We start from the raw sequence: 24314 nt of genomic DNA, 5'->3' as shown, positions 1-24314 counted from the left end.
GTATTAGCTAATTTTTGCTGCATAACAAATCATCCAAATTTTAGAGGTTTAAAACCACAAGCATTTATTATTTAGCTCGTTATTCTGTCTGAGATGGCTGGGAGGTTCTGGCCTGGGCGGACTTGGCTGGAGCTAGATGGACTAGCATGGACTCAATCACATAGCTGGGTTGGCAGGCTGTTGACCAGAGCGCCTTGGCTTTTCAATATGTCTCCTCTCTAGCATCATAGCCCTAGATTGGGCTCATTTGCCTGGGGGTCTTACGGTTTCAAGTGCAGAAAGAAAACAAGATTTACGTGTAAGCATTTTTCAAGAACTTTTTTGCTTGTTTCTTATTTGCTAATATTCTGTAGGCCAAAGCAAGTCATATGGCCAAACCCAGATCAAAGGATGAATAAAGAGATGCTATTTCTTGATGGGTGGGGCAGCAATATCACAGGGCAGAGGGGCATGCAGACAGGAGTGGAAAAAATTATTGAAACCATTTTTGCAAATAAACCAATGCAATTTTATATATAGATGTATGGTCAAATTTGGGGATCTTTAGAAGTCCCTGGAAGATTCCTCCAGAAACCCAAGGCCCACACAGCTTGTAATTCATGGGAAGAGGGGAGCTTCTAGTTATGGGCAAGTATTGTAAATAATACTTTAATGTACTTCTTTATGTATATAGTTTTTAAAATATTTTGAGTTATTTGGTTAGGATAGAGTCCCAGAAGAATTCTTGGGGTGATGAAAATGAGTATTTTTATGTCTGTTAATATTTGCTTTCCAAAAGGTTGTGTTGAATCATGTCTCGTCAGCAATTTATGTTTGATTACCTGTTTCACTATACTTCAGTGAGCACTGAATGTTAACATTAACAAAATTTTCTAGTGAGAAGTTAAAAAATGTTATCTAATTTCTAGGGGTGTGGATTCTGCCACAAGAGAATTCTACAGACTGGGTGGCTTAAACAATAGAAATTGATTGTCTCCCAGTTTGAGAGGCTTCAAGTCCGAGACTGAGGTGTAGAGAGGTTTAACTTCTTCTGAGCCCTCACTCCTCCGCTTGCAGATTGCGGCTTTTCTCTGTGTGCAAGCATCCCGAGTATCTCTTGCTCTTTTTATAAGGATAACAGTCATATTGGATTAGAGTTCTACCCTTATGACCTCATTTAAGCTCATTTCAGTCTTTAAAGGCCCTATTTTTCTAAATATCGTTAACATTGGTAGTTAAGGCTTTAACATATGAATTTTGGGGGAACACAATTCAGCTCCTAACAGGGTGGACCTAAAAGCTGTATGGGGCCTGAAGCTTATACAATTTCAGGGCCTTCTTTAAAAAGAATATTAAATTATGAACACAAAATTGCTAGGTCCTCTGCCTAGGGTTTGGGAAGGGGCCTGTGGAAGTGAAGGGCCCCAAGGCTTAAGCTTCATGGCTTACAATGAACCTGCCTCTGCTCAGTATCATTTTTGTGCCTTACTTGATAGTGGGCATGATTGCTACTTACTTGTGTTTGCAGGTATAGAGTTAAGGTTTTTGCTTTGAATAAAGAGCAACAGGAGAGCATTGTTGTCATTTAGGGTGGAAGGGTCTCAGGTTTAAAGCTTTGAGTTTAAACAGACACATAGGGTTTTTAGGAGGCCTTACATGTTCTAGTGGAGCAGAAAACCACTTGTGTGGTATGTTTTCGTGACAATAAAGTCATGAAAGAAAGGATGTGTCTTATTGCCCAAAGTGCCACCTCTTCTATCTGTGCACCAATGGCTGAGACATGATTAAGAGAGGACAAATTTTCATTCTTTAGTTACACACAGGGCTTAGAATTTAGGTACCCTTGGGAGAAGGGACACACCAACTTAAATTTGCATTTAGTTATTAATGCCTGACACTAGATTTTCTGGCAGCAGATTTTCATATGGGGGAAGCAAGATGGTATTAAGTACCTAAACGTGTGTTTGAAGAGTAGGTACTGGAAAATGGAGATTGAAGTGCAAATGACAAGCTTCACTTTCAAACATTTTAGATGGGGCAGTGCTGCTTAGAGTGGACTTGGTTAATGTCTGTTTGCATGGGGAATCTGTTGTTTTAGAAATGTGTTTCTGCTATTTCTGCTTCCAAGGATGTCAGATAAAAGGGCCTGAACACAACTGGGGACGTATGGGAAAGGGGAGCCTCTAGTCATGGGCAGGGGTTGGGGGGGGGGCTGTGATGTAACAGGCATTGGCTTAGACCAATGGGAATGTGGAAACGGATGGGGCAGAGATCCTTAGGTGTAACGACTAATGAAGCATGATCTTTTAGTAGAAGTTGCAGGAAGTTTGGGGAGTTGATTGGTAGGACTGGGTGGAAAGCATAAGTAACATAGCCAGTGGAGGTAAACAGAAGAGAAATTAAGAAGGACAATTCTCATCAAATGGCATATTTAAAGATAAATTAATTAAATACATAAAAGGTACATCTGATTTTGTTTTCTTCTAAGTAATACAGATAATTCACATAGCTATGGAGATGATTATTCGAAATCACCATGAACCTCTTGGCTTCTGGAAGATAGCCAATGAGATTCCCAGAGCTTAGAGAGGCCTGTCTTAACCACCAAACTTTGTATTCGTTGCCACTGACACCGATTTGAAGCATGTAGAAAAATATTAGTATTTCCTATTCAAACAAATATGATACAGTCTGGGGACGTAAGGTTATCTAATTTTCTTTCAAAAAGATAACATTTAAGAAAGCGCATAGTTTAAACAGGAAAATCACTTTGCACAATGTGACCCACTGATCCAAGCTGGGGTAGTTCTCAGTGCCGGGGGAGAACAAGCAGAGCATTGTTTCAGCGATGAAAAGAAAAACATCCTCTGATTTTCCAAGTTTGTTCTGAACCAGATTTTTAGTTGAAATAGAAAGATGTATTTTTTTTCCTTCTCTTGCCTCTCTTCTTAATTTTTTTAACCCATTTTTTTAATAAAGCTATCTAAGTGGATGTTGAAACAGTCAATGTTAAGAAAGAGTACGTTTCCTATGTAAACAAACACAACCCGGCTTAGAGGGAAAGGAAAGCAGTCTTGTCAACCCGAAAGGACCCAGCACATGGTAATTTTTGTAATTGAAGTATCCCAGGGATTCCAGGGTACATGAACAATCCATAAAACAGGAATGGGACCACACAAAAACACGCCCATGGCTCCAGGCGGGCATGGTTGAAACGAAGCAGACCTTTTAACAGTAGGAAGCAGGGGGCTTGCATCAGAGGATCTTTGTAAATGCCCCTCTAAAATTAAAGTCCTCTCTAAGCTCCTTCCAGGTAAAAATTTGTTTAGTGGGACTGAAGGCTATGAAACCCAAGGAATACAGAGAGGAAGACAAAAAGACTGGTGAGGTCACGACCTTGAGCCTTTTTCTTTTCTTTCTCAAGGTCTTTTACATGCATCCTTGGATTGCAGTCTCAAGCTTGGGATTCCAACTGAATTAACGTCTATTGAAAACTTACTATGCTTAAGGCACGGAATGGGTGGTTTTATATACATTCTCTCATTTGGGTTTTTCAAAGATAACATCTAATCATCCTCAGAGAAATTGTAGCTGGGAAGACGGGATGGTGAGATGGTTCCTAAATGTATCCTAGATGTAGTTGTTTTTGGAAGTCCTCTGCCACAGTCAAAGGTGCTCTCTTGCCTCCCTGCTGGTAAAATCCTTGACTGTCTGAATTCTCTAACTATAATTGGAGCAATCAGATGATTAGAAAATACACGGCAGGAGAGATGTTAATGTTCTAAAATATAGTTTCCATTCTAATTGTAGATGAAGTGCCCTGGGGGCCAGAGTCCAGACAAGTATTTTGGCACCTCCAAGAACTGGCAGAACACAGAAAGGAAAAGAGAGACACTGTTATCTTTCCACAGGGGTGGCCAGTCAAACTCTCAGAGATGGAAGTTAAGATTTCCTTTGGTATAAGTGGCAGTTTGACTGGCTGCAAGGAGAGCCTCAGTTTGTTTAATTTGGAGTAAAATTTTATGAGTTAATCTCTAGTGAGGGAAAGCAGCAGTAAACACAGAACATACTGGTCATTATTCTAAGTATTTCTACATTCTTTCTCATGCATGAAAGGAGAAAAAAATGTCACAAAAACGAGGAGGTATGGTGCTCAAATTGTGTGTGTGTGTGTGTGTGTGTGTGTGAGAGAGAGAGAGAGAGAGAGATTTTGTTTTGATCAAACCGTCTGGTGTGCAACATACCCCAGGAGTGTGAGGGAAAACATTTACCAAGAGATTCACATGGTTTCTGCTGTGTATACTCATATTTGTAGAAGACGCTTATGTTTTCAGAAAGTGGAGATAAACACAGATCTCTCTGCATTTATTAATGCAGCCCAGTTCTTTGCAGACCAAATCGTTATTTATTTTAGTGGGCCTTAAAAACTCAGGTGTGCTACAAAGCCAGAGAGACACACACAATCTGGAAATGATCAGTGTCATGTCCCAGGAAAATGTTACCGTGCTCCTCAAGTTTAATAATATGGACGAAAAATTCAGGGATATTGCGATACGATGGTGTGCTGAAAAGTGGATTAAATCTCGATTAAATCACAACATAAATAATGCCTTAACTAAAAATGTTAAAGGCAAACTTGAAATGGTCTTAAAAACAAAAGAGGTAATTTACCTGATTTATTAGGGGAGAGAAAAAGTAGCTTGGTGTGTGTTCTGTGGATTTCATGTTTAATGGGATGGACTTTTAGGGAAATGGCTGGGGATTTGAGGAAGCTAAATGAAAAACCCTGTATGCTGGCTGGAGTTTTAAGAGGATAGAGGGAGGGAAACATCACCCATCAACCAACCCACCAACTAAACCAAACCAACAGAGCCCAAGTGCCCCAGCACTGGAAGCAAGACAATTGTTTCCGAAGGGACTCCTGGCCACCGGGAGGCCACTTATTAAGGGAGCACTTAAACTTCAAAAAAGAAAAAGCAGATTTATTAGGAGGCACACATGAGGCTTTAAGGGAACACTCCTGGCAACTGGGACTTGTGCTGTTCTCATTCCTGTGCCTTTGTATTGCTGAAAACCCTTCTGCAAGATCCAAATATGCCTTTTTTTTTTTTTTTTTTTCCACACATCTTGCCACTTGAACATTTTGCACTACCAATCTCTCTGGAAAGCAGAGTACTTCCTTTTGAAGGTCTCTCAATTCTTCATAAGGAATTGACCATATTCAGCTTCACTATGGGTGTTGGGTGGGTTGGGGTGCTGGGACACATGCTTCTAGTGGGTTGTGTGTCCTTGTGGGCAAAGGATATCACCTCTTGGGGCTCGGTTTCCTCATCAGTAAATAGAAATTCTGCTCTTTGAGGGTCTTGCCAGGTCTAAGATCCCATGATTCTCAGTGGGCCAGAAAGCTCAACTTCTGAGCAATCAAACCTCAAAGTGACAGGATGGAATAGTTTGCCAAAGATCATGCAGCAAATGCTTGTCAGTCCTTAAAAGAACTTCAGACTGTACCTGTCTGGTGACAACTGGACTCTGACAAGGCAGGGGACTTTGCAAGGCAATGGCCACTCCTGCCTTGCTCACCATTGTCTGCCTAGAGCGCATGCCACGTAGCAGGCAGTCAGAAGACACTTGTGAAATCAATCAATGAAAGTTTAGAGATATGGGACTTCCTAGGAGCAACTCAGTTTTGAGAGTCAAGCTCTCTCAGCTGTCTAGCAGGAAACCCCATGTAATCAGTACACATGAGTTTGGTGTGGAGGAGGATGGATACCGCAGCATGCTAGAAGACCTGGCAGAATGATAGTTTGAGAGGTTAAAACATTCCTATCTATCATTGAGACTGATGGTAGAGTCTGGACTACTGTGTCACCGATGACACAAAGAGTGATAATTGTGGAGGCAGTACAAGAAAAATCGGATGATAGCTTTGACTCTGGACATTGATGAGTAAATTGGCAAACCTTGAACTGTCTAGGGTTGTGCAAGAGTCACTCAGACTGATCAGACAGATGAAGAAAGTATGCTGCCTCCTTGAGACTCTTCATAAAACATAAGTCACATGTTTTTGAATTAGCACATTGTGACCCAGTAGATACACACCAATAGGAAATGAAAGCTTTGGGAGATGATACTTACCTTAATTCTGTGCAATACACTCTGATACTTTATGTTCTATTTTGTTTTTTAGTTTTTTCTTTATGAAAAAAATAATTTTTAATTTTTGTGGGTATATAATAGTATGTATATTTATGGGGTACATGACATATTTTGATATAGGCATACAATGTTTAATCACATCAGGATAAATGGGGGATTCATCAACTCAAGCATCCATCATTTCTTTGTGTTATGATCATGCCAACTGCACTCCCTTTGTTATTCTAAAATGTACAGCAAATTATTGCTGACTGTAGTCCCCGTTATGCTATCAAGTGTTAGATCTTATTCATTATATATAACCATATTTTGTACCCATTAACCATCCCCATTTTCCATTTCCCCACACTACCCTTCCCAGCCTGTGGTAACTATCATCATAGTTCTAGTCTCTATCTCCACGGGTTCAATTGTTTTAACTCCCACAAATGAGTGAGAACATGCAAAGTCTGTCTCTCTGTGTCTGGCTTATTTCATTTAACATAATGTCCTCCAGTTCCATCCATGTTGCAAATGACAGAATCTCATTCTTTTTTTTTAATGGCTGAATAGTACTCTATTGTGTATATGGACCACAGTTGCTTTGCTCATTCATCTGCTGAGGTTGTTTCCAAATTTTGGCTGTTGTGAATAACATAGTAATGCAGATATCTCTTTGATATCCTGATTTCCCTTCTTTTGAATATATACCTAGCAAAGGGATTGCTGGATCATATGGTAGCTCTATTTTTAGTTTTTGAGGCACTGCCATATGGTTCTCCATAGTGGCTGTACTAATACCTTCCCACCAACAGTGTGTGAGGGTTCCCCTTACTCTACGTACTTGGCGACATTGGTTACTGCCTGTCTTTTTGATAAAAGCCATTTTTACTGGGATAAGATGATATCTCATTGTAGTTTTGATTTGCATTTCTCTCTCAGATGATCAAAAATGTTGAGCACCTTTTCATATGCCTGTTTGCCATTTGTATGTCTAGGTCCTATTTTGGGAAATGCCTATTCAGACCTTTTACACATCTAAAAGTCAGATTGTTAGATTTTTTTTTTTTTTTTCCCTACAGACTTGTTTGAGGTTCTTATATACTCTGGTTACTAATCCTTTGTCAAATGGATAGTTTGCAAATATTCTCTCCCATTCTATGGGCCGTCTCTTTCACTTTGTCTATTTTTAAAAATTATGCAGAAGCTTTTTAACTTGATGTGATTTAATTTGTCCATTTTTGCTCTGGTTGCCTATGCTTGTGTAGTATTGCTTAAGAAATCTTTGTCCAGACCAATGTCCTGGAGAGTTTCCCCAGTGTTTCCTTGTAGTAGTTTTATCGTTTGAGGTCTCATAGTTAAGTCTTTAATCCTTTTTGATTTGATTTTTGCATATGACAAGAGATAAAGGTCTAGTATCATTCTTCTGCATATGGATATCCAGTTTTCCCAGGACCATTTATTGAAGAGGCTGTCCTTTCCCCAGTATGTTTCTTGCACCTTTGTCAAAGATGACTTCACTGTCACTGTGGATGTATAGATTTATTTCTGGGTTCTGTCTTCTGTTCCCCTGGTCTGTGTGTCTGTTTTAATGCCAGTATCATGCTGTTTTGGTTACTATAGATTTGTAGTATAATTTGAAGTCAGGTATTATGATTCCTCCAGTTTTATTCTTTTTGCTCAGTATGGTTATTTCGGGTCTTTCATAATTCCTTATATATTTTAGGATTTTTTTTCTATTTCTGTGAAGAATGTCATTGGTATTTTGATAGGGATTGCATTGACTCTGTACGTTGGTTTGAGTAGTATGGACTATGGACATTTTAACAATATTGATTCTTCCAATGCATGAACGTGGAATATTTTTCCAAATTTTTTGGTGTCCTCTTCAGTTTCTTACATCAGTGTTTTATAGTTTTTATTGTGGAGATCTTTTACTTCTTTGGTTAAGTTTATTCCTAGGTATTTTATTTTATCTGTGGTTATTGTACATGTGATTTCCTTTTTAGATTGTTCACTGTTGGCATATAGGCATGCTACTGATTTTTGTGTGTTGATTTTATATTGTGCAACTTTATTGAATTCGTTTATCAGTTTGAACAGTTTTTTGGTGGAGTCTTTAGGTTTTTCCTGATGTAAAATTATATCATTTGCACACAGGGATAATTTGACTTCTTCCTTTCCAATTTGGATGCTCTTTGTTTCTTTCTTTCGTCTGATTGGTCCAGGTAGGACATCTAACACTGTATTGGGTAATAGTAGTGAAAGTGGGCATCCTTGTCTTGTTCCAGATCTTAGAGGAAAGGCTTTCAGTTTGTTTCCATTCAGTATGATACTAGCTGTAGGTCTATTTTAGTTTTTAAAATGCCTGCTACAATTCACTAAGTTGATTCCACGATCAATGCACAGTTTGAAAAACTGTATTCTGAGATGCATTTTAAGAGTGATTATGGCAGGTGCGGACTAGGCATTTCATCTTGTTTGGCTTTAAAAAAATAGCTTTATTGAGACATAGTTTATATAGCATAGAATTTACCCATTTAAAGTGTACAGTTTAGGCTGGGCACTGTTGCTCATGCACTTTGGGGGCTGAGGAGGGTGGGTAACTTGAGGCCAGGAGTTTAAGACCAGCATGGCCAACATGGTGAAATCCCATCTCTACTAAAAATACAAAAAATTAGCCAAGTGTGGTGGTGCCCATTTGTAATCCCAGCTACTCTGGAGGCTGAAGCAGGAGAACTGCCTGAGTCTGGGAGGCGGAGGTTGCAGTGAGCCGAGATCGTGCCATTGCACTCCAGCCTGGGTGATAGAGTGAGGCTTCATCTAAAATAATAATAATAAATTAGTAAGTGTACAATTAACGGCTTTTTGTGCATTCACAGATCTGTGCAACAATCCCCACAGTCAGTTTTAGAGCGTTTCACTGCCCCAGAAAGAAACGCCTTGTCCTTTCCTTGTCACCCCTCCTCCCTTCACCCTCTTGGCCCCCCAGCCCCAGACAACCACTAATCTATTTTCTATATCTATAGATTTGCCTACTCTGGACATTCCATATAAATGAAATTATACAACAGACTGTCCTTTGTGACTGGCTTCTTTGACGTAGCATAGTGTTTTCCGCACGTTGCAGGGTGTATTGGTACTTCATTCCTTTTTTGTGGCTGAGTAATACTCCATTGTATGGGATAGATCACATTTTGTTTACTCGTTCATATAGGCATTTTACATTTATTTTATTATTATTATTATTTTTCTAGGCTGGTTTTCCTTCAACAAAGCCTTTATTTATCAGAAGGGCATTACATTTGACCTCCAAATTTGGCTGACAATTTGCTGATAAGATTCAAAACCTTTGGGTTGCTCTGGTATTTTGACACATTTGCTGGGTTTAGAGCCACATTCTGGAAGGCCATCATAACTTCTGGATCCCATGTGGCTGCAAGAACCTCTGGATTACTAAGAATTTCACTGAGTTCAGGCATTCTGGCCTTTGCAGGCATGTCCCCTCCCATTCCAGGCATTCCTCCAGGAAAACCACCAGGCATTCCCCGAGGAAAGCACCTAGAAAAGAGCCATACTGAGCTCCTGACTGTTGTCATGCTCTTCTCAAGCCTTCTTAACTCTTTCTATTCTCGCTCTTCATGTTTTCACTCATACTTTCTCCGATGTTCTGCAATGTTCTGTGTCCTAGTTCTGCAATGTTGAACTTTTTTCAGCATTGCACGAGCATCTTCAGCATAATCCAATTTACAGGCAAGGGCAAGATCATGGGCTGCTTTTTCCCAGTGGGCTGGAGGTCTGTGTGCTTTCCCTCGCCACTTGTAAGGCTGAGCTGAATCAGGATTTACTTCAATGGCTCTGTCACAGTCTTGGATGGCAGCATTTGGCTTCTGTAATCTGATGAAGACACTGGCCCTCTTAGCATACAAAATGGCCAAGTGAGGGTTCAGCTTGATGGCAGCTGTGAATAAGTCAATGGCTTTCTGCAATTCACCATCATTTAGGGCTTCAATAGCAGCCACTTTCTTATCATTTGCCTGATCCATCATCTCCTCTGCTATCTCTGCATTTTCATCTCCCATTTCTTGAGGGGCATCAGTGTCTGGTTCAATCACACCTTCATTATCAATTTATAGATCACTTTCCTCACTTATGGTTCATCTGCCTTTAAGTCTTCCTCTACCTTCTTACTATCAGGTTTTTCTTCCTTGGTATTTTCTTCTGATTTAGCTTTCTGAGTAACAGGTGGTATTTTATCCCCCATACTCTCCACCCACTCCCTCAGGAAGTGCATTTCCTCAGTGTGCAGAATGCTTGGATCCTGCGTACACATCTTCACAAAGGCCTGAAGCTTGTTCACTTTGCGGGGGGTCCATGGTTGGGAGGCGGTGGACGACGCTGAGGGTCTGCGGCCCGCTTCCAGGCCAAGGCACTGGCTCGGCGTCCATTTTACCTTTATTTATAATTTAGGCTATCAAATCTCCCTAAACTTACTAATTCTTAACATCCAAGAAAATATGTGCATGGGAACCCGGGGCACCTATCTTGGTGAGAATGTTTCCTAGCCCCGTCTATAACCTCATGGTTCACACTCTGAAAAGTCTTCCTGTTTTCTCTTTGTTCTCACCACTGAATTGGCAAGAATCACACAAAGGATCAGGTATGCAGGGTAGAACTAGTTGTGATGGAAATGAGGGCCCCAGCACACTTGCTTCTCCCTTCATTGGCAGATGGACAATTGCAGGAGCAGTGAACATATTGATCCATTGGTCAGGATCATGAAAAGTACTCTTTGGAACATCCTGTTTGTTCTTAGAAGAACCCATAATGCCCAGAGAGAGGCTCCTGGCATGAGGAAGACCTTGATCTGCGCCACGACAATTTCAGATAAAACGCCTTACTCAGAAGAGTTATTCCCAACTGAATTTGATCACCCCTAATTCTTTACTATTTGTTATTTGAAGGCTCTTTAGACTCATCAAAATCACAAAAGCAAACTACTAAGCTGCAGTTTCAGGTGCTTTTAGGGTCACTGTTATTATTTTTCTAAAGTCTTATTTCATGTTTTTAAATGAAAACGTAAGTGATATGTGTACTGATCCCCAGAGAGGAGAGAGTGGGTATACCCTTGTCCTCCAAGGACCTTACATACTTGATAGAGGATTTGATTTAATGTTCACTGAAAAGCCAACTTTGGCTTGACCTGATTTCTGGAATTTTCTCAGTTATTGAAACTGTGCAGCTTTTCATTTTCTTGGCCTTGTCTCTAACATTCCATGCTGACATGGCTGTGTCTGCCTCCACCACGTCTGAAGTGTTCTTGGCGTTTTCCTTGGGTGTTTGCTAATCCATTGTTCTGCATGATAGATTCAGAGAAGAAATGCTGTAATGCAGAGCCAGGGCAGAGGGAAGACGGTGCCACTCAGAGGGAGCTCTCAGGCTTCCATACGATGAGAGGTAACTGGAGCAGGACAACAGCGGTGCTGTGCAGCCTCAGCTGATGTCTCAGCCTCACCAGAGGCAGCAGATGGCGCTTCCAGATGGTGGCTGTATATATGTGTATTGAGGGGCTGGAGGGCAGTGGAGAGGACTCTCTTCCTCAAGCAGCAGGCCCCGAGAATAAGTCATATGGATTATTTCCGAAGGTAAAATAGAGTAGGAGTTTTATACTCAGAGGGATTTGTGTTTGGACTGCACTCCCCATGAAATTTATTCAACAGATACTTATTGAATGCTCAGTATGTACCTGGCACCACTCTAGCCATTGAGGATGTGTTGCAGGACAAACTAGAGAATGTTTCTGTCTTTATGAAGTTTCCCTTCTTTGTCAGGGGAGACATCCATATAGCAAATAGCTATGTATAATTTGATATTGTGGAGAGAGAAAGCTTTTGAAGGAAAAAATAAAGCAGGTGATGGATGTAGAGTGAGGCGCTATGATAGACGAAAGGGCCAGGGAAGGTATGTTTTAAGGAGGTGATGCTTAAGTAGAGGTCTGAGTGAAGCAAGAGGCTGAGCAGGTGGCTTTCTGGGATGTATACTTCTGGCTGAGGTAGCAGCATATGCTACTGGCCTGCAGATGTTGCTTTCTTGACACATTACAGGGACAGCAAGAGGGACAGTGTCTGGCACAAGGTGACTAAAGAGAGTGGTGGGAAGTAGGGCCACAGGGTAGCCAGGGGCCCAATCAGGTGGGCCTCACAGAGAGTATGAGGCCTGATGTGAGCCCTACTCTGTGCCTCACTCTCCCCATTTTCTGCAGCCGTGAGGTGATAAGATATAAAGAATGTGAAATGCCCTTAGTAAAATGTGAGTCATCTTCCTCCTTTCCTAAGAGATGACAATAGGTCCACTTTTCATGCACTCATCCTCACTTGACTTGCTCAGTCCACTAGGATTGGCACATAGTGAGGTTGGTCTTGGTTGGGGCATTTGGAAAGTCTAGATCATCTCTACTTTTAAATACTGCTCGGTCTCCTGTGCACTGACTTCAATGTGGTGGAGAAGGGAGGGCAAAACTTACACCATGAAAATATTTTCCCTGGACGGCCAGTAGGGATGGCATTTAGAGTTTGTTATCATGTTTGGTGCCCATTTCCTCTTTGGCTGGGCATGAAGCTGGCAATGGCCCTGGGGTACCGGATACCCCCACAGTTCTAAGACTATATTACAAATGGTCACTTTAGTCCTCGGCACTAATTTTTTTTTCTCAGCATCTCCTTGTTTTCCTGACAATACAGGACAAAGCTCTCCAGATAATAAATAGTAATATGAATGTAAGCAAAGTATAATGGTGCCCAGAAGATGGTGAGAACATCGATTCACACCTAGACAAGCAATTTTGACATGGAAACTTATTTATGCCATCAAAGGTCCTGAATAACCCTGATGACACTGAATACTAGGGATTAGCTGCAGAATCTGTAGCTCTCAAGCCCTCCCAGAAGGCCTTCTACCAGCTTCCAAAGAAGCAACATTTAGGTTAATGGCTTCCAACCTGGTACGGGGAGGAGGTAGGAGCCCCTGGTAGTGTGCCAGATGATACATTGTGAGGGCTGGAAGAAGAAAATTTAAAAGAAAATGTTCTAATTTTCTCACAAAAAATCTCAGTTAGTGATTATTCTTTTTTCATTCCTTTCCCTTCCTTTTTTTCCCTTTGCCTTCCCTTCCCCCTTCTTTCTCTTTCTGTTCTATCATGTACTAATCTACTACTTAAAGAGATAGACTCTGGAACCAAATGGCCAGGGTTTGAATTCTGGCTCTGCCTCTTCCTAATGGTATTCCCATTCCTTTGGGTAAGTAATAACCCTCTGTGTGCGTTAGTTTCTTCATTGGCAAAATGAAGAAACAACATTACCCATCTGATAGAGTTCTCAGAAAGATGAAAACATTCATAGACGTAAAGTGCTTAGAAGAGGGCATAGCACACTGTTATATATTTTGATGCTACCTTCCCATTATTTCAATAGGGCTATCATTTGTAAGTAAATAATTGAATAATTTATATTCAATTAAATTATGCAAATAAATTGCTTTATTCAACTAAGTATGAAAAGATGAGGTGTGGCTAGCCAGTTTTCCCAGCATCATTTATTAAATAGGGGTTCCTTTCCCCAAATTATGTGTTTGCATGAATTGTTAGAGATCAAGTGTATGTGTATGTGTGTATGTGTATGTATGTTTCCTACTTTTTTGTTGATGGGGTGGATCATTTAAAAAATCTGGAGATTATTCTTTAATTTGATGAGAATCGTTTTTATGTAACAACCATGACATTGGGCTGTGTAAGGACACAGTTCGTTGATGTCTCTGATTTTATACAAATAGAGCAGTTTTTAGTATCAACACTAGAGAGAAAAAAATTTAAGATACAAAGAAACAAAGCCTCAGAAAGGCACCCAGCTCCTTTCTAATTATTAACATTTCTGAGGCTGGTCTAATGGAGAGCTGAGCTGCAATGAGAACACAGAAACATTCCAGTGTTCACATCCCTGAAAAAGCAAATGATTCTGGAAAAATTACACTCTTTGCATTCTAGCAACATTCCAGAGAGAGATCAATTTTGAAAATCAGGAAAGCCTTGGAGATCCTTCAACTAAGGAGTTTTTTCCCCACCCCCAGGGGAAAGAGAAAAGGAATAAAGCGAGATTCATTTTAATTCAAGATATATTTGCCAGATACTATTGTTCTCTTGGGCCTCTAATTCTCAGTGTTTCAAATTAGAACAGCCTTAGTTAACCCACTGTTTGTCAGGCTGATGACTGACACCCAGCGTGGTCTGAGCCTTCCACTTTTGAGCTAAGTTCTCTTGGGAACCAGGTGTCTCTTGTGCCACTTCCCCTTCGTCCCTCTTCTCTCCATGAACTTGAAGTGCCTCTTCTTCTCTACCTGAGTCATTTGCAGGTTTGGGGTAGGAGAGCCAAGGGGGGGGGGCATCTTCTTTTAACCAGCCTTTTGTGAACAGTGGATGGAATTCTGCCTATAAGGGAGCCCCAAGTGTGGGTTTTATAGAACTCAGCATTGGCTCTGGCTCATAGGTCAGCAGCAGTCTCTAAATAAAGTGTCTGTATCCTGACTCTTAGAAAATGGCCACCCTCCTACAGCCACCCAGAGTAAACCAGATCATTAATTAGCCTGGCTGTCCAGGAGAAAGCTACCTGTAAATTCTCCAAAACAAAAGAGAAAAAAACCAAACCCCTCAAACCAGAATGATAACACTTCTTAAGAGAATATTTATATGAATTGTATTGTAAAAAATATTTAAACATGTACAGAGGTAGAAGCAAAACGAACCCTGTTTGTACTCGTCACCCAGGTTCAGAGATGACCAGTCATGGCCAACCTTGTTTCATTTACAGGTCCCCCTGGCATATTTTGAGGCAAATCTCAGACATGTTATTATTTTATTTATACACATTAAAAAAGACCATTTAGGATATTGAACCACATGGTGAATGGTAAGAAGCAGAGGAAATCAAACTAAGCCAAATGAAAAGCATTAAATGTACCCATTAGATTATGTGAGACCCCTGTAAGAGAACTGGGTAAAAAACATGGCCAAATGGTAATGTCTCCCCAAACTGAGGCAGCCGCTAGGGGCACCTCTTGTTCATGAGTCTCGGCATTGACCAAGAAGTAAACCTTTTTGTTGTTGTTGTTGTGTTCTTTTGCACTCTAGTAATATTACAACCATGACTAAGGACATATTAAAGGAGGAATAAGCTAGGCACTGGAATCTGGTTGTAGTCTCAGAGGGGATTCTGATGTTCCCTTGAAATTAAAGTGTGTAATTCACTCTTGGAATGATGGAATTACTTATTCAGATATATAAACCAGAAATTCTGAAATCGGCAGGGTTGGTATCACAGAAATAATAATGGCCAATTTGCCTTCTAAAAAGGAATCTGCAGCCAGGCGTAGTGGCTCAAGCCTGTAATCCCAGCACTTTGGGAGGCCGAGGCAGAAGGATCTCTTGAGCCCAGGAGTTTGAGACCAGCCTGGCCAACATTGTGAAACCCCGTCTCTACAGAAAATACACAAAATTAACCAGGTGTGATAGTGCGTGCCTGTAGTTACAGCTGCTTGGAAGGCTGAGGTGGGAGGATCACTTGAGCCAGGGAGGTTGAGGCTGCAGTGAGCTATGATCGCACTCCAGTTTGGGTGACAGAGTGAGACTCTGTCTCAAAATAAGTAAATAATAAATAAACTTGGGGAAGTTTCCAGTGGCCATTAAGTTACTCTCAATTGTCACCCTGCTTGAGACAGTATAGCAGGCATTGATTCCCTTCTCTTCCTAGAGATACAGTCTAAACCAGAAACGGCAAGTGAGTGACTGTTTTTGTTTTTGTTAGAAGATTGAAATTACAGAATGATTTATCCTGCACTTCTACACATTTGTTTTCTTCTTTTAGATCCTAAATAATTTCTTTATTTTATACATTTCACTCAAAAAACTATATTTTTCTCTATTACCATTATCCTAACACATCATGTTCAGCTTCCTTCTGCTTTTTAAAAATTCTAATAATTTCCATTTGGTGATTAGTGCCACAGGAAAAGATATGGCTTTAACATTAAACGAATTTTTATTCCATCTAAGTAAACCATTAAAGACAATGGAAAGGAGAACAAATGTGTTTTTTGAAAGCCAGGATTTTGTTTCCGCATTGTATCAGCTCTTTGCAGACAGCATGTGTAGAATTCACTTTTGACTGAATCATAATAAATATGAGACAGTATGGTATAAACCACTTTTTATAGTACAATACTCACCAATAAATTCCACTTATAACCTTAAATCAAATTGGTGCAGATGCAAAAATTATGTAAAACTGGTGGTACCTGCTCCTGACCTTGTGGGGGCCCTCCCAGATCCTGACTCAATAAACTTTTTCTTCCCTAATGATCTGGCAGTTATTTCTATCAAGAGAATACAATGGGGTGCTGAGAAGTGGGGAAGTGAAGCAGTGATTCAGAGACCACCAGGGCCCTTAAGAAGATTAATTTGTGTGAGGTACCTGAAAAGTTGGAAAAATCTCAATGCATTTCTGAATACACATATTCATTTTGAGCTGATTTCTGTTCCTCTTGTGCCCTGTAAAATTTCAAGGAATGTAGTTGAGGTCTGGAGATTTCCACAAAGAGATTAAGAGGGGCTATAAACCGAAGAAATAGTGGTTTTGTATAACTGTTGGGCATGAAATATTTTCAGTACCAAGATGTCCTGACTTTCAGTACAGAAACTGAGTAAACACCTTATAAACATTTAGGGAACATTTCTATTAATGCTCTTAATAATAGGGCACATGATTTAAATCTAAAAAGAACCTGTGCCTGTTATCTCAGAATAATGTTTGAGTCTGTTTTTATATTTATTTCATAAACTAGTTGGTGACATAGCTGAGTTTTCTGTTAGACAGCAAGGTCTGATTTTGCATTTTGTTTGGAGTCAACCCATTCTGGGCTCTCAATAAGCATGTTTATATAATATTCATTGGATTTTTATTATCCTAACCAAACACGTACACTTTCTCTACTTTTAAAAGAGGTTGGGCCCTTTATGTTGGGTCCGTATGAAACCCTGAAATCTTCTCTTGCAATGTGTCAGTCGTTCTAACGTGGAGTCAGAAGGACTTTTTCTTGTCTCATTCTTGTAGTCTAGGCACTGGGCTGATCCTGTAAGTGCCTGGATCGTGACAGGAAGATTATTCCTTGTGGGATCATGAGGGTAGGGGATTTCATAGAGTGTTGCCCAAGATTTTGCTTATTTCTAGCTCAGAGCAGCCCCAGGGTGCGGGAGGAGCAGAGAGTGACTGAAGCAGACACAGAGTCAGGTGGCTTGCGATGCAACATCATGTCAGCAGCCTTATGCTTTGTGGACTCGGGCAACTATATTTACCCTCCTTGGACCTCTATTCCTCTCCATAAAATAGGGATCATACTATTTACCTTCAGGGTAGATATCAGGGTTAAAAAAAAGGCTTTGCAAAGTGGTATGTAAAATATAAACAATTATTTTACTATCATCATCTAGTTATATACAGAGTGGTCTATTATCCCTGAGGGATACTGAGCTGCAGACTTATTTGAGAGAGAAAGAAAGGGCTGCAATTACAGAGAGATGGCTGGGACCTGGTCTTGATCCCAGGTATACCTGTTGTCTTTTGTTGGGTGTGACAGCTGAATCTAAACTCTGTTCCCAGAGAAAAACTTTACTGTTCTGCTGGAGTCTGAGGAATCGCAAGGGAATAAGACCCAATTCCTGATGTCTTGGTTTGCAGATGCCCTATAGAGATAGATTCACAAGTTTGCAGGTACTGTGAGATGCCTGCTGAACCACCATTCTTCCCTTTCTCCTTACCTTAAACTTGAGCCCCTTGATTGGTGTGTGTGTGTGTGTTAGTGAATATGGTCAGCCATAAAGTATGAAATATTTGTCTCTAGGCCAATCATAGTATCATACTATCCCTTAATAGAGATTCACTTTCTCAGTCAGCCTCTTTGCGTCATGTTCTTGTGGAACAGTTGTGGCTAATGAGACACAGGGAGATGTCTGTGAGTGCAGATTTAATTCCCAGATAAAAAAATAACACATTGCTTCTGATAATCTCCTTCCTGCTTAACTGCAACAGTGGTGTGAGGGCATGATGTTAGAGTTCTGGCAGCCACCTTGCAACCATGAGTCAATTAGCAAGAGGATGAAAATCTAATATACCGATGATGGCTGATTGAAGAAAAGAAAAGGCATGAGTTTTGAAAAATAAAACTGAGCTACTGAAACAGTCTTGAATTGATTCCCTTTCAGAATTCTTACTTGTCTTTTGGTTGAAAGCCACTGTGATTCAGGTTTTTAGTTATTTGTATATAAACTCATTGGCTAATGAAGTGCAATATTCAAAGCTAGAGATGGGAAATGTGGTGTAAGGAGAATGGGGAAAGCCTCTACAAAGTTAGGAAGGGTGAATAATAATTCAATGGACAAAGAAGAAAGGTCAGTTGAACATTTTAATTACGAGAAACAGAATATGTAATGAGTCCAGAGGTACAGCATTGCATGGAATATTTTGAATACTACAAGTTGTCTAGCTTGGTTAGATGCAGTGGTTCTCAGGACTACACCCCAGAGATAACTAGTAAATGTCACAATGCCGAGAAGGTGATTCTAGTGTTTAGTAGACAGAATAATAAATATCTTGCAATGTAGGTTGTGAAACTAAAATAGATATCATGCAGGAAACCCACATGGAAACATGATGTGGGCTGTCTTGCTTGTGGATATAACATGTTCTGTTGGGGAAAAAAGGCTTCATTCTTCAAATGCTGAGGAAGAAAAGGGGCAATTTCATTTTTTAGGGGAGAGAGACTGTAACCATGCTTAGAGAATGGCTGGGGTCCTCCTGACAGCCACTCCTTTGAATACCATTAGAATGGTCTTTGTAAACATTTCAATTTCTCATTTAGAAATTTGTTATTTTTGATATTTTTTAAAAAGCCAACTCTGAAACAAGAAATAAACTATCCACATGAATGGAAAAAGTTGTTTTTATATTTAGCACCAGATCCAGCTCTTCATGCAATATTTAATTCTAACAGGAAAAACCTCAGGCAAAACTAAAGCTAATGTAGTTGACTTTTTTTTTTTCCTAAGAATTTTAAGGACTAAAAAGTGGGCATATTTATAAATTAAAAGAGGTTGAAAGCTTGCCTTTTGATTACAAAATAATAAATGGAAATGATAAAACTATATAATCTATACAATGAATGCTTCCTACAATTTTCTTCTCCCCAGATCAACATATTAATAGATTGATAAATTAAAATATATTTATGTTGATAAAGCAACAGTTACTTCCATGCAGGAATGGATAAGACCTATTTTTACATTTTTTTTTGGGGGGGGGCAAGGCACTATGTAGGAGCCATCTTTTATTTATTTAATTCTTAAATTTTGGTTTTTTTGAGACGACATCTCACTCTGTCACCCAGGCTGAAGTGGTGTCATCTCAGCTCACTGCAACCTATGTCTCCTGGCTTCAGGAGATTCTCCTGCCTCAGCTTCCACGTAGCTGTGCTTACAGGTGCCTGCCACTGCACCCAGCTGATTTTTAAAAATATTTTTAATAGGGACAGTGTTTCATCATGTTGGCGAGGCTGGTCTCAAACTCTCGACCTCAAGTGATTTGCCTCCCTCAGCCTCTCAAAGTGCTGGAATTACAGGCTTGAGCCACTACACCTGGCCAGAACTTCTTTTAATTACACAGCGAAGACTTTTCCAGGTGTAGGTCAAGAGGAAGACTTCTGCTGTTTTTTGTTTTCTAGCTTCATAGGGCAGAGCTGATGCTCAGTTTGCACGAACCAGTCCAGTGGGCAGATGTAGTAACCATCTCTTCTGATTGGTTGGGGCCTGTATATAGCGGTTAAATATTTTGAATATTACCCCTCTACCATGAACTGAACTTTGTTCTTTCCACAAAATTAATAGATTGAAGCTCTAACCACTAAGTATGTGACTGTATTTGGTGATAAGGCCATTACAGAAGTAATTCAGGCTAGATGAGGTCATGAGGGTGGGGCTCTGATTGATAGAATTAGTGTCCTTATTAGGAGAGGCATGAGAGCACTCATTCTCTCCTTTTTTCCTCTTGCTCTCTCCACCATGTAAAGAAACAGCGAGAAGGTGGTCATTTGCAACCCAAGGAGAGAGCTCTTACCAGACACCAGCTCTGCTGGCATCTTGATCTTGGACTTCCCAGCCTTCAGAATGGTGGAAAAACAAATTTCTGTTGTTCAACCCCCCCAGTCTGTGGTACTTTGTTATGGCAGCCTGAGCAGACCAAGACACCTCCCAATAAATAGTAATTCTCCTTGAAAATTCCAGCAGTTCATTTAGTCATCTTTAGGGTGTGGGAACTTGAAAGATTTTTTTTGGTGGCCATTTGCAGCTTATCTGTTATATATAATCACATCAAAGCAGATTGCAAGGTCAAATTTCGATAGCATCAACCCTCCAGGTTCAATGTATGCCACTGTCCCCTCTGAACACCCTCTGGAAGAAGACATTCCTACTAAAGGGTAATTCTTCATCCAATTCCCAGCCAGGGGATAACCTCAGCCCACAGCGCGCAGACATCCCCTTTCCCTCGAAAATCTTAAAGCATGGGTAAAGAGAAAAGGAAAATATTCCCCTTGGAAATATCATGCCTTACATGCTTTGCTGTGCGATGATAAACCAAACAATCATTTGGGATAAATGTATCCTAGGGTGGGCCATAAAAAGAGGAGGAGAGACAGAAAAACAATTTGATCCAAATTACAGTTGTTGCAAAAATTTTCATTTGTCTGTAGTTTTCCATTAACAAACATTTGTTCTGGCTGTCCATGAAGGTATTTTCCTTTTGTGTGTTCAGAAGCAGGTGAATGTATTATCTATTAAGTTTTGACAGAACAGATAAGCCTAGTGATGTTAGGACTTCCATTTTGTTTTGTTTCCCGTTTGGATTTATTTGAAATCTCCTAGCTTGATGAAAATATTCTTAAAGAGAAATTGGCTTATCTTTCTTGGGACTTTCTTGTGCTAACCTAAAGGTGACTTTATTTTACAACCTATTAGATATTTTTCTTGATAGGGCTCTTCAATATTTCTTATAAAAATAAAATAGTTTATTATTATTCATTTTTACTTCCTTTTGAATAGATTTTGAGAGATTCCTTATGTACATATGAGATCTCTTTGGTTAGATTGAAATTTATTTTGATACATGATGCAAAGCTATTTTTAAAGACTCGTTATTGGAAAAGTCCAAAGAGTAGTTTATCACATTGACATCCTTTGAAATGTGGGACAGATCCAAGGCTTCCTCAATAGTTAAATAGTAGTTTAATTTCTCCATCCCAGTATTCTTACCTAGTAGGATTTGCCTAGAGTACCCTTATGACAGCTGTGTACCTTGCGCTCAAAAATGACCAGACCATATCTGGATATGAAGGCGCCTTTCTTTGCCATGCATGGCAGTCATTGTTGGAATTAACAATGGAAGGAATAAGGTTGTTCAATCTTATTCCCTGAGCCACGGGGCAAGGTAAAGGTGGAAGCTGAATAATGTTTCATGGTCATGTGGTTTCACTGTAATAGTCAGGTGCTGATGTACCCCTTCCTGCAGCACAAAGCCAAGATCATCAATGGGAAGGATTCTCATTCTCCATCAGCGAAGGGAACACTGTTTCCACATCCCATTCAGATTGCACACATTTCATGTGCTCTCTTTTCTCATTAAACAAAATCAATGAATGCTCATTTTATTTGTAGGCCATTTATTCTCTTGGAGAAAACAAAACTGTAGAATCTTGATGTTGTGAAGATGTGGCCAGACAATGGTGGGTTTTTTGGGAAAGAGCCAGGAAGATTGTTTCTGGAGGAGGAATGTCAGCATTTTTCTTGTGGAACTTTAATTGGAAATAGGATGGCGGTTCGGCCTAGAGAAGAGATCAAAATGAAACAAGCTGCTGTTTTCATCCTCGTCCCTTAATGGACCGTAATCCTGGTCATAAAAACCCACCACTTAAACTTTGGCAGTCTTACTTTCCCAGGAAGCTTTATTACCAAGTATTAGCTTGAGTCAAGACATAGCTTCTCCAAGCCACATTTGAGGCAATTCTACCGGTGAAGAGAATGTGTTTGTGGGCGAGTCACTGTTTCTCTACGTTCCTGCAATAAGCTACGAGTGGTCTTCTGAGACTGCCTGACGTTTATCTGGATGGAGAAAATATGCTTCAGCCCATTCCATACAAACCATATCTCTGGCTAATGACACAAAGGGAGGCGTGGAGAATTCCGAGCCACAGGTTTTTCCAAGAGCGTCAAGCCAATACATAATCATAAACTACTTTAGGGACTTTGTCCATGCATCAAGTGAATTCAGTGTGCTCTGAATAATCTCATATAGAAGGGTCAGGACGTGCAGGCCTATGGGGAATGGTGTTCCTAACCAGTCCTCACTGACTTATGCTTCATACTTGATCTGTTTACCTTTGTACCTATCAGATCCACCCTGGGCGCTCTTGACCTTGGCATTTGGCCCTGGACGTTTCACGGTCAGCCTGATCCGTTCCATCCATCCTGCCAATGAGTTCCTCTCCTGTGCAGGCAGCAGCATGCTGAGCAGGCATCCATGGTTCTTGCTATATCCCCCAACTTCTCTCCATAGTAATAAGAAATGGGATTTGCTCCAGTGAAGACCCATCCATGACTACTTTATGTAGCTTAAATGTCAAAAGCGGACCCACTCCAGGGACTACCTGGACCAAGGATAAGCCATTCTTTCTATGATTTTAACAAAAACAAAAACAATTCATGTCCAAATTAAACCTTTTTTTTTTTTAAGGTGCAATAAACTTCTGGTCACTCTTGTAGTTTAAAACATTTAAAAATACAATAGGAGATAAAGTGTTTTCACTCAAGTTGACTAAGTCTTATTTTCCCAAATATATGATTAAAAGCCTTAGATTTACATTGACCTACTTGTCCGAGAGCACTTTGCAGACCCCCCAGAGGAATGCTGCATTGTTTGCCTGCATCCATGCAACAGCGGTGAGGTGTGAAGCCAGCCTAGCATTGCCTGGTGAGCTTTCTGAGGGTAAAGTGAAAATCATTTCTGTGTCTGAAATGAGAGGAGGGATATTGTGTAGTCTGGAGGAAATTATCCAGGTTGGATTTGGGCCAGGCCAGTAGGGTTCATTTGCTCCTCTTGCAAAAATTACCATCTGGTCTTTAATGACCCAGAGTGGTCAGGCTGGCATTAATTTACACCTCATCCCAGGGAGGCACCTCTGAGAATAAGCATGCCTGTTAATGTAATACTGGTCCTTGGCTCCAAGGGAAGAAAGGGTGTGGATGCTAAGTGGAGATGGGAACTGTTTGCTCGGAAGAGAATGTATTCCAGAACGAGGGCAGGAGTTCACGAAAAGGTCACCCTTCAAAATAGAAGCCGGTAAGAACCAACACAAATGGCTGAGCTCAGACCCCAGTCATATACTGAGTACACTGGTAACATTTACCTGTTCATTTGGCAAAGGGTTGTGGAAGGCTCACCAGGTAGCAGGCACAGTGCTAGTGGCATGATGGCATACAGAGATGAACAGGCTGTGGTCTTTGCTCACAGCTCAGGGGGAATATGGATGCAGGTGTATGCTCTCATAGATAGCATCTTGAATATTCAAGATGCTATCACAGCACAGGTAGGGCAGAAAGACTTTTCCTGGTGGTGGAAAATGTAGAGTGAATCAAAATAAGGGGTTTTCCAAATTCATTGAAGGTAACTGAAGTATTAGGAAGAAATGCTTCAATCTGGTATTTTTAAAAAGCTATAATAATGGTTTATATTTATTTGCTCCTTCCTACAGGCCAGTTGCTGTTCTAAGCACTTTACATATGTAATAAATAACGTTAACCCTCCGAACAGCTCTCAGAGTAACTGCTATTATCATTCCCATTTTCTGATGGAGGGAAATAAAGCACAGATGAAGCAACTTGGCCAGGGCCAACCAGATGTGTAAATGGAAGAGTCTTGATTTGAACTTGGAACAGGACAGAAAATTATTCAAAAAGATATGAGAAAAAAAATCAATATAAAATAAAATTATAAACCAAAAAAATTTTCATTATTAAAAAAGAAATATATTTTTTAGAGATAGGATCTTATCAC

At 40.2% G+C, this 24314-nt stretch overlaps 1 pseudogene; it reads right to left on the bottom strand.

Annotated features, from left to right (window-relative positions):
* Window positions 1-9413: 9413 nt before the first annotated feature.
* Window positions 9414-21616, bottom strand: LOC101042920 (putative protein FAM10A4; annotated as a pseudogene).
* Between the last annotated feature and the right edge of the window lie 2698 nt (window positions 21617-24314).

Source organism: Saimiri boliviensis, chromosome 10 (genome assembly GCF_048565385.1).
Source record: "Saimiri boliviensis isolate mSaiBol1 chromosome 10, mSaiBol1.pri, whole genome shotgun sequence".
Classification (NCBI taxonomy): Eukaryota; Metazoa; Chordata; class Mammalia; order Primates; family Cebidae; genus Saimiri; species Saimiri boliviensis.
The sequence above is the reverse complement of the archived record's forward strand: the minus strand, read 5'-3'. Positions and strand labels throughout refer to the sequence as shown.